General features: G+C 30.2%; 1 protein-coding gene and 1 long non-coding RNA gene across 5 annotated transcripts in view; one reads left to right on the forward strand and one right to left on the reverse strand.

Annotated features, from left to right (window-relative positions):
- Mmp2 (Matrix metalloproteinase 2) overlaps nucleotides 1-17,423 on the forward strand; it is a 122,387-nt gene that overhangs the window by 68,609 nt on the left and 36,355 nt on the right. The window lies entirely within an intron of this gene.
- LOC147656771 (uncharacterized) lies at nucleotides 16,034-17,116 on the reverse strand. Its single transcript, XR_015293873.1, has 2 exons — nucleotides 16,869-17,116; nucleotides 16,034-16,587 (listed from the first exon to the last, which is right to left on the reverse strand). It is a non-coding gene; the product is annotated as an uncharacterized LOC147656771 (long non-coding RNA).

Below are 17,423 nucleotides of genomic sequence, written 5' to 3' on the forward strand. Positions count from 1 at the left end.
ATTTATTTTCATACATTTAACATTATCTTCTTCGTATTAATCGAAAAATAACCAATTTCACTTATATTTGAAAATTTTTTAAATTTGATTTACTTGAAAAGGAAAAAGTCTTAAACAAAAAAAATATTATTCTATTTTTGCACGTAGAAGTACTATCTGCTCGTTTGTATCGTGATTTCAGAGATACACTGTATATGTAATTATACTTTTCGATCCTAGTAACGGTGTTAAAACGGCGCGAATTTTGACGAGAGAGGGGGTATAATTGTCTCTTTTAGCCGCGAGTTTAAAACCCTGCTTTTCTCCTGGATTCTCGTGCAAACTTGCTCTGGTTTTTTCAGCTAATTCGAACTCGCGGCCACGGTAATTCCGTTAAGCTTAATTTTCACGCTTGTCGAGCCCCAAAGCTTGTTAATTGTTTTATTAAGATTATTATGCGCTATTTAACTATGTGCTTTCTGCGCATCTCGTCCACGCATCTCGAATGTTCATCATTTCGTTAAAGTAAGTGTGTATAAGATAACTGCGAAAAACTGGTTGATGAAATTTTTTTTATTCAAGAAAAAAAAAGTAGATTTTTCAATGTTTTGGCAAATAAAAATTTAATTTGGGAAAATCGTGAGCAATTTTATATCTATTTTAATAAGGAAATTTGTGAAGTTGTTAAAAGGATTAAAATAAAGAGGTTAGGATGTATGTTTGTTTTAAAAATTTTAAAAATTTATAAGTATATCTTTATATTTAATTTAATCCAAATTGTTGATTATATTATATAATATTGTATAATTGTTCAACAATTTGAAAAACTATTGTAAAATTTTTTCATATTTCATGTTTTCATTTTCATTTTATTTTCTCTCACCTAAGGTATAATAATCAGTTTAGATCCTGGAGAAACTTTTTCAACTTTTTTTTCAAGAATTATAATGAAAAAGTAAAATTTTAAATTTCATTTACATTTACAAATTAATTTTTTAAGGATAAAAGGAATTGTTTAAGGATAATGGAAAGGATATAACAGAATTAATAATTAATTTGCGCATATGTATATTAAAATGAACATACAACATGCTACAAATTTTTGAAAATATAAATATTAAAATATTTTGTGACTTTAAAAACACAGTTTATCATAACAATATTCTATAGTAATACTCTGTGTTTCAAATTTTATATTGCAAAATGCAAACAGCATGCTCCTTGTAATCTTTCCCTTTGTGACTAACATAACAGTTTACTTGACTCACCTTTAGCACTTTAGAACACTAAGATCTCAAGATACTCGAAAATTCTTTCATAATGCACAGCGCTTTAAGGAAAGATTTTAACGTCTAGGTCTTATATTTCATAACAATGTTTGTACCAAACTTTTTATTTATAAAAGACATATAATATAATTTTTTTGTATGGTCAAGTAACAATAATCTAAAAATTAAATTAAACAAAAACGTGAAAATGAATAACAACTCGTACAAACTGTTATAAAATATTTCTTTTATCATATTATTCAAATTTCACTTATTTTATTATTACACTTCTCACTTATTATAATAATTAATAATTCAACAATATTAAAAAAAGTTCAATTTTCACAGTTTAATACACAGTTGAAATGTGTAAGAATAATTTGAAGACATTCGAATACGAACCTGCTTGCTCTTCTAGAACAATTGGCCATTAACTCAAGGACAAAAATATTTTGTCAGTCAGTCGATCGAACACAGAACCGTATCAGAGCCAAATTGTTCCACTTTAGACAAACACGGGAGGATTCGTGAAAATAATCGAAACGGTTAAGACAAAGTTTCTCAAATTCTTCAAGTTGGTGAAAATGAAGTGCACACGTGTCAGATGACAAGGAGTATCTTCTTGCGGGTAGACGACCTAATTAGTTGAAAGCCTATGTTAGCCGCGGAGCTGTGAAGGGTCGTCTGCCGGTGAGGGCTTTCAATTTAATTTAGTCGTTCGTTATTGCGTGCCTTCGGCGGGCTACGGTTGTGGCCAGCCTGTTTCAGGCTTGCCCCTTTCCAGCCAGGTAAATCTGCTTTAACGCAACGTCGTCTCTTCGCCGACATCCGTGTGACCATCAATTTAGACGCTTCTCGTGTGCCATTTCACGCCAACCTTTTAGTCGTGTGCATCCATTAAACTCGCGCTTCTCTCTCTCTCTCTCTCTCTCTCTCTCTCTCTCTCTCTCTCTCTCTCTCTCTCTCTCTCTCTCTCTCTCTCTCTCTCTCTCTCTCTCCCCCCTCTCTCGTTTTCTGATGTCTGATTGGATTCACTTCCGCGCTTATGAGTCGTTGAAACCACTTGTTAGGTAAATTTAAATAGATTCTGATCGATTGATCAATTTAATAGAATTGTTCTTTGCTGGCTTTTCATTGTGTTTGCCGATCTAATCGCGTTATTGTTCTGATTATATAGTGCGCATGGGATAACTAAGATGAAATTGAGATTTTGGAATCTGGTAACTTTGGAATTAATTAAAGGATAGATCTAGAGATATTTAGAAATCGTAATTATAGAATGAGAGTTTGTAACTTTGGAATCAATGAAGTGAAAAAGAGATTTGAGATTCAGAGATCTAGGGATAAATGCATAGATTTAGGTAAAATTAAGGTAAAGCTAGGATCTTAAAAATAAAGTTTCAAGTATGATGTGAATAAAACAAAAGATAAATCTTTTTTATTATTGTTTAATTTATTTTTAAAGATATTATGATTATATATTTTGTAATATTTAATATTTTTACTAAATTTTACGTTTTAGTGTCTCAAAAGTGATTATATTACCAAAAATTCTTCAAAGGAAACTTCACAACAATTATTTATGTCAATATGTCTGGAAAAACCGAGGCATTTGAATCGATAAAAATCCTAGCATATCTCAGAACCATGTTTGTCCTTGAATCATCGAGAAAAAGACGGACTTACTCGTCGTCTCATAATTCTTGGTCTCTCTTTTGATCGTTAGTCGCGTCTAGATATTTTTTAAGCTCTTGAAAAGGCGTTCGTGTGTGTGGGCAATCACTCTTAAGACTGGCGGGACTACCTTTAACGAGTATTACGTTAATTACGCTTGCTGGCATGGCGATCATTAAACTCTTCTATGCCAATGCAAGCCGATTTCGTGTGACTAACGAATTTTTTTTTTTCTTTCTCGTCTCAGATGCTGATCACGCGATTTCTTTTGTCTAGTGTGGAAAATTTTTGAAGATGGCCGAAATATAATCGGCTGTAGGATTCGTATTTTTCTAATTTACCGATATTAACCGAAGATGACCGAAAAACATTCGGCTCTGAAGTCGAGACTCTCTACTTACCGACGTAAGTCGAAGATAGCCGAAGCACGATCAGTTCCAACTTCGGATATTTTCGTCTATCTCATTTATCTCGAATCTGATTGGTCACATGGTTATCAAATATTATTCGTATTTATTATTCGTATTTTATATATAATTAACAAATATGAATTGAATCTTGATTTTCACTATTCAATATATTATAATTATATTATATTATTCTATATTATTATAATTCTTAGATGCCTATATACAAGACGCGAATTTTAAAGATTTGACTTAAATAAATGTCTTCGAAAAGAAAAATGCAGATATCTTATAAATCGCAACTTTTCTCAATTAACGATACACCAGACTGAATCTGACGGGTTTCCAGGCGCGATCGTTACAAAAGCCCCAGTAAGTCTGTCTCCTCGACGAGGTGTCGACTTTCATTGGCGAGGGTGTTCCCTCGTCCAGCACGATTTCAACACCGTCTACTCAGGGCCTGACTGAAAGGGTACTCCTCGGTGTCTCCCTTCGAGCACCGAAAGTGCTCCTCGTTGATCACGAAATGCAACACCGTCGTTGCACCCAGCGACGCGAAAAAAAAGGAGGGAGGGAGGGAGGAAGGAAAAGAGACTCCTGTAGAACCCTTAGAAATGTCAGGGCCGGAGATGCCTGCACCAGGCTGGCTCATTTCACGGCAACAAAGCAGTTACTCTTAGTCCTGTTATGTGTGAATTAATTTTAATTAATGCCATTCTCTCTGTACCGATCTCTTTCACGCCTGTTTAAATCAATCTTTTTAACCCTTGAATTATCTACCTCGGATGATCTCAAAGAATAATCGTGATAATCATTGTATTATAAGAAAAATTTCAAGCTTTTTTTCAATATTTGATTAAATTTTTTTCTTAATACTGTTGTAAATTTCATTATCTTCAGAGCTGATGAACAACATGTAACTTAATATTGTCAACAAATTCTTCAAATTGATGCCCCTTTTTTGTACAATTATATTTTAAGTACAATTATAAGGAATTGGTTTTGATGGATATTAAAAATTGCTACTCCTAGCAAAGAAATATTTTCGAAGAATATTCGAAGAATGGATTTATTTAAATAAAATATAAAATCTGTTCTATTTTTTGAAATACAATTTCTCTGTTATTCTTTTTATGTATTTTTATGTATTTTTAAATTTCTAATTCAATTGATTTAGTTCGATTTTTTAAATTAAAGAAGTTTTTAAATTATTTAACAATATATTCAATATATTCAATTTTCTATTCAATCATCTATCCATCAATATTTTAATTGATTTTTAATTATATTATAAGATTTGATTCTTTGAAGAATTAAATTAAAATTTTTCTCATACTTTTTAGCTAAATAAAATGGATAGAGAAATTTTATTTTATGTTTTTAAAGGATTTATTTATCAAAAGTAAAATTATATAAGAATTAATGAAATATTTAAATTCATTTATTTAGCATTTTATAATTATATAGACACAAGTAAATATATATAATATTACAAACATTTGAAAAGGTTAAATTGTAAAAGATCCGTGAAAAGAAGATTATCGTTGATGAATTCAAAAGAGAAATTAATCCACGATTAAATATTTCTTTGTAAATTTCGAGAAGGAACTACTTGGCCGATCTCCTGTAATCCATTTTAAACCGTGCCTTTTAAAGAGGCATTTCCAACGAAACGTCCTTTCGCGGCTTCTATTATCCCTCAGTCTTGTTATCTTCAGGCAAAGCGTGGACAAATACGTGTTGACCCTTTTCTTACCCGTGACTCTTGTCCTCTTTTCAGCTGCCCGTGTTTTCCTCTGCTTTTCGAGCCTCGACCTCGTTTGTCTGCTTCCTGTCCGCTTATTTCGTCACCACAAAAATCGATTTTTTTCGCGCATTTTGCGTATTTCGTCTTATCGAAAATTTCCCTTTCGTTTCTTATTTTCTTTTTTGTATATTATTTCGCATATCTTAGCATTTATTTGTATAACAATAATATAGAGATGTGAGAGAGTAGAGATTTTAATCTTTTTTTTTATTCTATGTTGCAAGTTAAATTAAAGAATTCTTTTCAATTATTATTTTACGACTCTATTTCTCAATCACCAAAATCTCATTGCTGTATTATTTATGTAAAATAATTTAAATTTTATTTTTTTTAATCGAATTTGTAGACATTTTGCATAAGCATCTTAATCTATCTTTTTCGTTCCTCTCATCATTTTCCATTTTTATTTCGTTTCTTCATCTTCTGGAAGTTTTCGATTACGTCGTTTCCTTTGAAAGCTTAAGTAATCCCCTTAGCCACCAATCCTTAGTCTGTTCTGCACATTCGTCATTCCGTACGCTCGTCGCACACTCGACGAAATTCAGTTGCATTTCCCATGGCGGAAATTACAGCGGAATGCCTGTTCGTTCGCTTGTTTGACGCGCGCTCACGCGTTAAGAGTGAACTAAGCAGATCGGTCTACGGTCCTTGGAAAATACCGTTGAATCTACAAGATGACCCTTTCCTAAAGGATAAGTGGTGTCCTGGTCAGAGAATGAATAAGCGGTTGAAACGTGGTGTTCAGACGTATGCGCGAAATTGCTCGTCTTACCTCGATATCGATAGAATTTCTTTGGCAATTTTGTGGTTATTCTTGTAAATTATAAATACTATATATAATAATATTGATTAGTCGATTAAAGTTTCGAAAATCTATTTATGTATAAATGTGCAATAACGTATAAATTTTTATTAAATTGATTTGTTAAATTCGATCTTCAAATAAGAATATATATAAATGCATGTAGTTTCTTGCTTATATTTCACGAGCGAACCGATCATGCACGATTATTGCCGAGCTGACCCGAAGTCGAAGATTATCGCTCAACTTACGATCTTGGTCGATTTCATCCGAATTTTACCGATTCGTCTCGAGCCTGTAATTTTTCATACATCTTTAAGTTACTTAAAGCTACATTAAACCTCATAATATTAAACTGAAAGTTTTCGTTTCATAAAATTATCTATATAGGAAAAGAAGATTTCTCAAAATATCAAATTTTGTCTCATAGATGCAGTGAAACCGTATATCAATTTAAAAAATGATATATCAATTGATTTCAAAATATTTTTATTTATTTTAACTTAGAATTTTATATATAAATTTGATGAATATATAAATCTGGATGGTTTTGTGTGTATCTGGCACAAAAGCCATTTTATTTGTTGAAAAATGTTGGCAAATAAAGAGTTAATAGATTGAGTATTGAAGAACAGAAGAACATCTTTAAAGGGCAATAACGTAAAGAACCCACGATGTAATCGTTAGAATTGGACATTATTGGAGGAGCATCTCGAAAATGGCGGTCACGTGGACTCACTCAACCTGGGTGTGATGCTTGCCTGTGTACCAGGCCCTAGCGGTCATCACAACCTTTTTGAGTGAGCGAACGCGACCGTTTTATCGACCATATCCATGAAAAGGAGGAGCTTAAGAGGCGGAATTGAATGCCCAGATCGTTTTGAAATCATTCAAGAAAGTATTCAAACTAAAACAGAAGTATCGAGATTATCATCGATTGAAAAGTTTAATCTCTTTTTTCTTGGAATTGTTTGGACAAAATTCGATTGCAATTTTTATGCTGTTTTTTTCTTTTAAATAATTTTATATTTTAGAATATCAATATTTCTTAAACGTGATTATGAAATAGAAAATTTGCAATTATATTACATTACAACTAGGATGATGATAAATTCCAATATGCCATTAAGGTTAGTTTGACATCAAAGGAACAGAGTATATGCGATATATTCATTCAGGAAATATAAAATTAACATGTTTCAACTATCACAATAAGTTTCCAAATACTTTTACCAAGTATGCAATATTAAAAATTTGTAAAAATCGTTTTTGAAATCCATATTAAAATTTTTATGATCTTTAAATGACTTTCAAGTTAAAAATAGTTCCGAGATTGGCATATCATAAACAAAATCATATCAACAAAAATTATTGGAACTAGTCCAAAATTTTTTTAGAAACTTTTATAATTTCAAATTATATAATATATTCTATCAAGGATATGAAAATGAAAAAAAAAATAAATAAATAAAATCTATAAACAATATTATAATAGTCATTCTTCTAACATTAAATAAAAAATTTTCAGTAACATCCACTACATTTGATAAAATGTTTCGTCCAATACATTCTGGTACAATACATTCGAACAAAAATGACGACCGAAGCGTTAAATAGACAATAGAGAAAGGCACATTAATTCGAAAAATCAAGCAAAAGAGAAGCAACTCGATTCTGTGTGTGAACTGTTTGATTCTTCTTGCTAGCCTAAAGGTTCTTTTTAAACGGGGTCGTGACCCAATTTATTTAACCGGTTGAAAGACAGAGGAGAGACATTTTAGCCTTGGATGCAGAGCAATTAAGTTCTTATTCTTCTCGGTGGTGTGCACTTGCCACCGATTGGGCATCGTTGAAACCAATTTCGCTGTATAAGAGGACGCTATCCATAAAGCCTCGTAATAGGCTTCAATGAGATCATATTGGCTTCGTTGTTCGCGTACCCGATCAGCATGGAGATATCTCTTTGCGATGGGGACCATCTGCCTTCGAGTGACCGGCTAATTAATCAGAGATTCATTACGATCGATTTATAAAATAAAAATCTCAGATTTATAATCAGTTAATGTATTATGTAATATATCGTCACTATTAATTCATTTTAATTTTCTTCGTAAAGAATATCTTAAAAAAGAGATGTAATTGTTCATTATAATCCAACCTAACCAAATTAACGAATTTTTGTTAACTTACCAATTTTTGTTACTTATCCTTAGAAATAAACGTGAGAATCGAGCGTGCCGAATGAGATAAACTGCCGAATGAAATTTGACACCCATCTTTATCGTTTGTTTATATATCGGGTACATATCGATGACTTCTTAGAAATTCATTACCCAAGAAGCATTCGATTTCGATCTTTCAGGCTGTAGACGTTAAACAGATATTGTACAATAAAAGTCAAATAAATAAATTAGAAATATTCTCAATCGGACATTTATGAAATAATTGAAATATGATCGATCAATGTAGCTCGACCAAAGCTACAAATTTTTTAATTTATTTTGTCAAATAGAAAAGTCATAGTCATAGTGAATGAAAGAAAAAAAAGATTGAAAGTTAAAATAAATATATCATTTTCTTCGTCATATATCATTAACTGATAACATTTGAAACTTGTAATTATCTTTATTTTCTATTTAATGTGCTTTACGCTTTTTAATTATTCTTTCTTTATTTTTAACCTTCAGATAATAGATCCACGTTGCTTTGAACCGATTTAAGTCTTGTTAAAACAATCGCTTAATACTCGAAAGTGTTGATTATTACGAAAATGTTTAGAAGTCATATATTTATCTTTAAAATCCAAATGTATCGTGCTATTTTGACTTCGACCTTTTCTTTATCGAGCGACGATTTATAAAGTCTGTAAAACCGTTTCATTGTATATCGTTGCACAATATAATTGACATTTATTTCGCTCGCTTGATCTCCCTTGACGCAAGTCGTTCAGTCAATAACCAAACTCCCAGTTGACTTAAAAAGTTATATTAAGTATTTTCTGTATTAAACATTTATGAATTATTTTCTTAAGTCGTAATATTTTAAAATATTGTTATTGAAAAATTTTTTTAAATTTAATACATTCGAAAACGAAACCTCAAACGAAAAAATTTTGTTCTTTTCTTTTTGATTTATTTATATATCTTATTTGATTATATTCTATATACCTATTATATTTAATTATTGAAATAATATATATCGAATAATCTTATTAACATCTACTATATACAGAAATATATGCTCAACATTTTGATTGATGCTGCCACCTGGCGAAGAAATTTCCAAATGTTGCATTTTGAATCGTTTCTTCACATACCGTTATTTTGACAGTTTATAATATTCAAAAGTTCGATCGTCGATGTATGTAACGCAAACACACGTAACATTAATACCATTTTGTGATTATTTTCAAGTATGCTTATTATTATTCAATTAAATTTTACAAGAAATACCATCACAACTTTCAAATGGATATTAATATTATAATTAAAATAACATGATATTATAAGATATTTCCATTTTCCATTGTTTGGATTCATGAGATGCAATCGTAAACGTCGATATGTGATCTAATATTAATATATAGATTAAAACGATCTTATGATCAACACGTGATAGATAACAGACTTCCATCGAACTGTTCATTACCGTCGATTTAAAAAATCAACGGTAGGATGTTCATCAGAATTCATAACCCTCATTGTACAATGAGCCGAGAGAGATTGACTAGGGAAAAAAAAAAAAAAAAATTAGAAATCACGTGTTCTAGTAAATTGGCAATTCCATCGAGCCGATTGGCGCCTAAACGTCGGCTGGGAGGAGAGTTCGAGGCCGATCGATCCAGTCAATTGACGACACACTATTTTATGACGGGTGATGACTTACGATGCTGATCGAACTTCGCTTCGATGAATAATCGATATTATACGTAAGCGAAATATTTACAAGCAAAAGTTTTACAACAAAAATTACAAAAATTATTAAAATAATAAATTCGTTCCGTATGCAATGTGATTTTACTTTTATAATCTTTCATATATACATATGTATATATATATAAATGAGGTTAAGAAAAAATGGCGACTCTCAAAGAAAATAATTATATAGGAAATCTTCGTGTTCTTTTTCTTTTCTCCTTTTTATAGATTTATTAAGAAGTTTCGTATTTTCAAATCTTTTTAAAAATGAAAATGTTATATTTTCCAAAATCTCTTCTTTGTTTCTAGTTAGCATTTTTATCTTAAGTGTCACACTATGAAAAGTGAAAAATACATATTTTTTGGTTCATAAATTAGAATGTATTGTTTAAAATATTATTGAAGTGTATACACGTATGCAATTCTCGTATTCGAATTGAAAATGAACGTTTAGGATTAAAAAGGTTACTTTTAAGATTAAATCACTCGGATAGATTATCGAAGACTGATCGAGTATGTAAAATTAGCCGTATTATTTTCGCTTAGTTCAAGCACTAGAAAACTGGAATACACTGATTCAAAGTTGTGGACGTATTCCAAACTGGTTGAACACGGTACTCTAAACCTCTTTGCGATGTCCATTGCTGCCAACCGTGCCTCTTCCATTGCCAAACATCCTTGTCAATATTTGAAGGTCTTCCAGACCGTAGGAGTTCAAATTTTTAATTTTCGGTTCCACTAACGTACAATATCAACTTCCAAAGTGGCGAGTATTATGAAACACGATAGTAATAGCATTATTTCTTTTGAGATTTGTTACACAACTCGAATAAAGTTTACCAAGAAGGAAACAATTTTAAAATTTTATCTGCAATAATCTTTAGAAACAATAGGATGAAATCCAGAATGATTTTTATCAATAAGTGAGTAATGATTTTAATGATGCAGAGAATAAGATCTATTATCACAATTGCAATAAAATTTTTACAATTTATTTATTTAAAATAATATTGATCAATATTGGTACTCTATCAAATTTACTATTTCTGACTTATAATAATAATAATAATAATAATACTATCTATGAAATATACCTTTTTTAATTTCCAAAAATTATTCTTTCTCTTTTTTAAATATTGTGAGACCTATATCAACAGATAAAATACAAAGATAGATAAAATTTCACGATACCCCTAGATTATCATCTATTGACCACTATTTTTGATACATAAGACACGTATAAGCACAGACACATTTGCTCCTCTGGTTAAAACAGTCCCCTTTTACAAACTGTTTGATGACACGTCTTCCAACAGAGTAAATTCTGTCTTCAATTATGTAGTTGTATATCGACTTGACCCAGCTCTTCGATTGCCTAGTCTCTGCCCTGATACGTTATCAAACTAGCTCTACCTAGCCAGAATTAGATTCCGCGTACACCTCTATATTGACGTGATTACAGGAGAAATTGGATGCAGTAGAGGGATAATGACTGCGTGGTTAAATGCTGTGCAGCGAATTTATGATCTTACTCTTGCTTGATGGTAATTTAAATTAATCGTGGATAACCTCGTGGTGATTGATGTTTTCTCTGTTATATAGACGAGAGTTTTACGCTTCGTAAATCCCTTCCTGACGGCATGATATTTTCCCTTCCCCCCTTCTTTTCTCAGAAATGTCACAGAAATTGTTCGCTCGGTGCAATTGATCTCTCTGAATTATTAATCGTCCCGCAAAAATATTTAATTTTTTATGCAAATGTAAATGGCATAAGAATTTCTTCTACTTCGTTTCTGTAAATTTCGTTTCTTTTATCTTGATTTTTTTTATATGCGATGAAATTTAATAAGATTGACAGGAAACGATAATTAATATTTAATTTTTCTTCCAAGTATGGTGAGAAATTTTGTCTAAAAATTGATAAATATGTAAGTTCACTGATATTTTTCTCAAATTTTACCGGCTATTTTATTTCATTTTTTTCTTTTTTTGTTTTACTTTATCGTGCAACGAGAAATCAATCAGAAGGAAATAATTAATTTTCTTCACAGAAATTTTTAATTCGATTTATTTTTTTTTCGTTCATTTTTTTTTTTTTTTCTTTATTAACAATTTCCCTTTCAAGTTCTTTTCGCGTGATATGATAAAAATGAAAGAAATCGAAATAATAATTTTTCCAAAGGCTGTGTCTATCTGAAGTACTTTCAACTTTACGTAACTTTATAACATTACTTCATTGCTCGGTCCATAATGATTTAACAGAGAAATTTCGTAGAAAGATAATTTTTCTAGGGAATAAGTGTTGCAGCTGCAACATTTTCATTCCTTTATGGATGCACGACACGAAAAACACGAAACGGGCATAGCCGCGATGAATATTTCGAAATTTCACCGCGAATAATATTATAAATTCCGTGAATTTCAAGACACGATGTAACACGGCTGGTTTAAACGGTTTTTGGGACAAGGCATTAAATTGTACCTAACTTGTTTTGTAATACTGTTACCTGTGTTGCTTTTATTATCTTGAACACATTTGCAGTTATAGCTTGCATAAAGTAAATACAATAATATCACGTTAGTTTGATTAATTTTCACATACGATGAATAGAATTGTGTAAATTTGTTTTTAAATTGTGAATATATAAAAAATTATTTATTTAGCAATTTTTTTTTTTAAATTTCTTTTTTAGAGAGAATTTATAAAATCAGTAGAATGAAAATTTCTGGAAAAAGGAAAAAGAAAAATCGAAAGCGAAAGAAATATTAAAATAAATTCTTGACATTTCATTTCACATGAAATCACCATGATATTAAAAAACAGAATTCAGTGAATGTAAATTGACTAAAAAAAAATTCTGCCTTAAAACAACGTTGATACTTCACGGTATTTGAGAGAGAATAGCTTTAAAAAATCGTGTTCCACGTTAAAATATCGTTGGAATTATTGAACTGCAAAAATTTTCGTATGCAGATCTCTTCGATTTTTTTTCATTATTATTTTTTTTCCCTTTTTTTTTTTATTTTAATATTTTTAATTTAATTATAGATTATTTTCTATTAAAAAAAAATCAAATAAGGAGAATTTTTATTTATGAAAGTAATTGAAATTGATTGATGAATTTTACACTTTTTCTATATTTTCAATATTCCATTCATCATATCTATATAACTTACAACATGGTAAATATTTTCTCTAAATGAGATTATGATAAATGACTTTTTTCTTAAAATATACGATAAACGAATTCGATAAATAATCGTAAGAATTTTATTTCAATAAAATAGTTATCATCGCCTTTTAGAACACTTCAGGAAATTCGAACGGCGTCGTGATTTCCCCTTTCACAGTTTATGCCTCGAGGCCCTCGTCTCATGAATTAGGATTCATCGATTACCTCACGACGCGTGAATCGTTGCATATTCAACGTATTTCGATTAGGGATGCGTGAAATCGTCTCGTGATTTGAACTTCGGAATGATTCGGAAAAATTCGGATGGGATCGGTTAAGATCGGTTAAGATCGGTTAAGATCGCAAAAGCATACTTGCTTATGCATGAATTAAGATATCTTCCGTTCCTCTAATCCAGAAAATTTCGATACATTCTTGAAATTTCAGCAATATAATATCGAGATTATATTTGTGTTATTGATGCCCTGTTTATTAAAATATTTCGTTAACATAGGGACATAAATTAATTCAAAGCTAAATATAGGAAATTTATATCATATTTCGTGACATATTAATTGCCTCGTACAATATTTACTTGTTGCATATTCAATGGTATCTGTGTAGTTTGTTTAATCCTATCAATTTGTGCTGTTAATAATCAAATTAATTACGTGTTTACAATCATCACATATTATTTTTGTATAGGAATTAAACTATTTGGAAACGTACTCTGCAATTTTTTATTATTATTATTATTTTTACAATTCTTATGAATTCTTTTCTGATTCTATGAAATATATTAGTGACTTCAAACTTTCAACTAACAACAACATATATTATTGAAATACATATCTTAATTTTTTTATCTTTGATTATGATATTATTCACCATATGCATATTTAAGCATATACATATAGTTCTATTTGTCACGAATATATTAAAGAAAATTTTAAAATCTTTTTACCATATACTTCCATATATCTAGAATCGAAGAAGTGCAAAATTTACAACCAGCATTCTCCAAGAATTTCAACACGATAATACAAGAGGATAAAGCTCTAAGAATCCACATCTCCTACGTATAAATAATTCCAGGAGATGAAAAACTAGGCGGTTGAATTTTCGAACAAAGAAAAATAGAAGGGTATCAGATAGGAAAGGTGGAAAAGATATTGAGGAGGGCATCAGTTCTGCACGCGGTGCAGAGAAGGAAACCCTGGCATCTTTCCGCGTCTTCCTGTTTCTGCTACAGCTCTCCCATCTCTATCTCGCCGCGTCTCCTGTTCTTTATTCAAGAGTCTCGATGGCGTTCTTCCTTTGATATCTTTTGTTTGGATGCCCTTGCCCTTGCCTAGGCGCGCAACCCTCCGGCAACGTCTCTACGAGAGAACTCTCTCGAGAAGTGCCTACACAACCCTCTTGACACAACCAAGGGTGGATACTGTATATTCACTGGACGATGCAGCTCCATGCGTACATACAGATGGAACGTCTTGCATTTCCACGAGTGCATTGGAGGGTGCAGGCCTGTGGCGACGAGAGAGGAACGAGAGAGGCTTTCGCGGAGAGGCCAAAATGCAGACGAGGAGAGGAGCTTAGGATAGAGGGGGGGGGGAGAGAGCGAGAGAGAGAGAGATATGTTATTGTAAAGCCATGACACAGCAGCTTTCTGATAAACAAGAAACTTGAAAGCGATCCTTTACTTTTGCTATTGTCGAATCTTTAACATTCACTTGTAGGTTTGTTTATTTAATCCTTGAGAAGTGAAGAGTTGAATGGCAGGTGGATTATCGACAAACAAGTTATTTTCTATATAGTAAAGAAATATCAATCTTTTAGAGATTTGTTTGGTGGAAATTGGTCATTTGATCAAATTGATTTCATATTCAAAGATTGTAAGAGTTTTATGGCCATTTCCTTCAATGTTCTAGATTTTTTGAAAAAAATTTTGAAAAAATTCAGATTTTTATTACATAATTTAAATAGGTTTAAAGAAAAATGAAAATAAATAAAAGTTGATTGAGTTGAACAATGATATAGATACAAAGATATTCTTAAAATTTAGTTGTTAGTTAAAATTATTAGAAAATTGATACTTTTGGTAAACATATTTTTATCTTATGATAAGAAACATATAAGAATTAATATGTCCAATCAAAAAAAAGATAATCATAATTAATATTAGATAATTATTTGATAAATCATGTTATTATTGACTTATTTCGCAAACATCCCTTTAAAATCCAAATCCACTCAATTGCCTATGAATTAGTCATTGAGAATTAAATGTATTACAGATATATCTTCATTCACTAGGGAAAAGCATCTCATGTGGATTCTCATCTCTCAGAACTTTAGTATACAAGTTAGGAATGTATTATAAGCCATTATCCATGTATTAAATATGGAAGAAATTTTTCATAGTTATCAAATTTATTATTCACTATCACTGTAATCATCATTTTTTTTTTCTAAATGTAACAGTGAAAAATACTAGTAATAAGTAGTAATAATAGAACTAAGTTATAACAGAGAAGTAAAGTAATTAAGGAGATGAAATAAAGTAAAAGGAAGTAGATAATAATCACAGGACATATTGATTGATAATTAATTGATAGATAATTTTTAAATATCAATGCATCTCTAATTTACAATTAATAAAAATAACATAATCATATATCATTTGAATAAATATATTTGGATAGTGAAAATTAAGAATGAAAATAAATTCAACAAATTTTCAGACAGTAAAATAGTATAAAAATGATGAGATTGTTATAAATAATTGAGATTCAAATGCTGTAAGGAGAATCAAATGCTTGAGTTTTAAGGTGAATATGTTCTAGAAGTTTTTGTTGTTGAAGTTGGTAAAAGAAGTTTGAGAAAAGAAAAAAATATAGGAGTGTTGGAATATATTATATGGAAGATTTAATTTTTGGGAAGAATTTTGCCAAAAAATTTAAATTTTATTATGTCTATGTCCATCATAATTAATAACAATCAAAGTTTTATAATAAAAATAACCATATATTTAAATATACATATAATTAATTCTCTATTTCAACAAAGATCAACAATAATGTCAAATTAATTCAATTTGTCAAAAGTCTCTTATATATTTTTAATAATTGCAAAAATAGAGAACTCAAAAAGTTTTTTATTAATAGTAATTCTATGTTAACTTCTATTCAACTAAATAACCTTTTTGATCATAAATTTCTAAATCAACTGTTTAACAATATGTAAATATAAAAACATATTTTAAAATTATTTTACATAATAAGCAATATATATAATAACATATAAAAGAGATTGATAGTAATTAGTAATCAAGTAGAAATCAAGAAATTCTAAAGAGCAAATAATTCAAAACTTTTCGGCGATATTGTCGCTGGATTTTCTTTGTTAAGAAGAGTATATTTTTGGCTGCTTCCTCAAGAATTTATAAGCTTTTACATGCATTTATATAAATAATAAACCATACAGAAATCGAATGCTATGCTCTCTTTTACTTGACATTTTCATTATCTTATCCATGAACAAATATCTTCGAATATTGTCTGAAACATTATCAGTAACAAAGAAAAATCATTTTACTTTCATTAGATTCTTTTAAAAATATTCCTTAAAAATATAAAAAAAGAACGTATAATATTCTATATATAAATATATATACGGAACTTTTATTAAAAATTGGAATTTAAAATAAACTTTTTAAAGTTAGGTTAGATATTAAAAAATAGGTTAGAATTTCGTTACCTTAAAAAATTCTCTATGTCGTTATTATCATCTTTACAGTGTTAGTATTAAAAAAAAAACATAGTAAATAATAATTGCTTACCTTTCCCCCCCCATTTTTCGAACATATTTCATTATTATCGAATATCGAACGAATGATGTTCACGGCTTTGAGTCCGCCACCATTTTCAAGCCCCTTTCACACTCGTGCTTTCTGATAGCAGTAACTAAAGCCGTCGCTAACTTTTAATATCTCCCCTCTAATGGTCCTTTCACCGGCGCTTAATCCAATTTTGCATTTTTACACGGCACTCGAGTCTCACCTACGCGCTCTCGAATAGTTAATTGCACTAATTGAACGAGATTCCATCGGATCTAGTGTACGTAATGTTCGGAGCTGGGAGTCGCGTTTTTAACCTCTCCAGTATGCAGCTTTCATCGTGCAAAACCGATTAAAAGTATATCTTTTATAAGGACATTGCAAAAAATAAGCCAGCCTGACTGTAATGGCCATCTGAATTAATTGCTAATATTTTTCGCGCCATTTTAATGAAAATTCTAAAGTCTTTTATTATAAATTTTTAATAGTAACATTAATTGTAAAGAAATTGCATGTTTTATAATAAATTATTGAAGATTACTATAATTCTTCATATAA

The sequence above is a fragment of the Apis florea genome, unplaced genomic scaffold (assembly GCF_048593485.1).
Source record: "Apis florea isolate Af1SG1 unplaced genomic scaffold, ASM4859348v1 contig_3496_pilon, whole genome shotgun sequence".
In the NCBI taxonomy this organism is placed as follows: domain Eukaryota; kingdom Metazoa; phylum Arthropoda; class Insecta; order Hymenoptera; family Apidae; genus Apis; species Apis florea.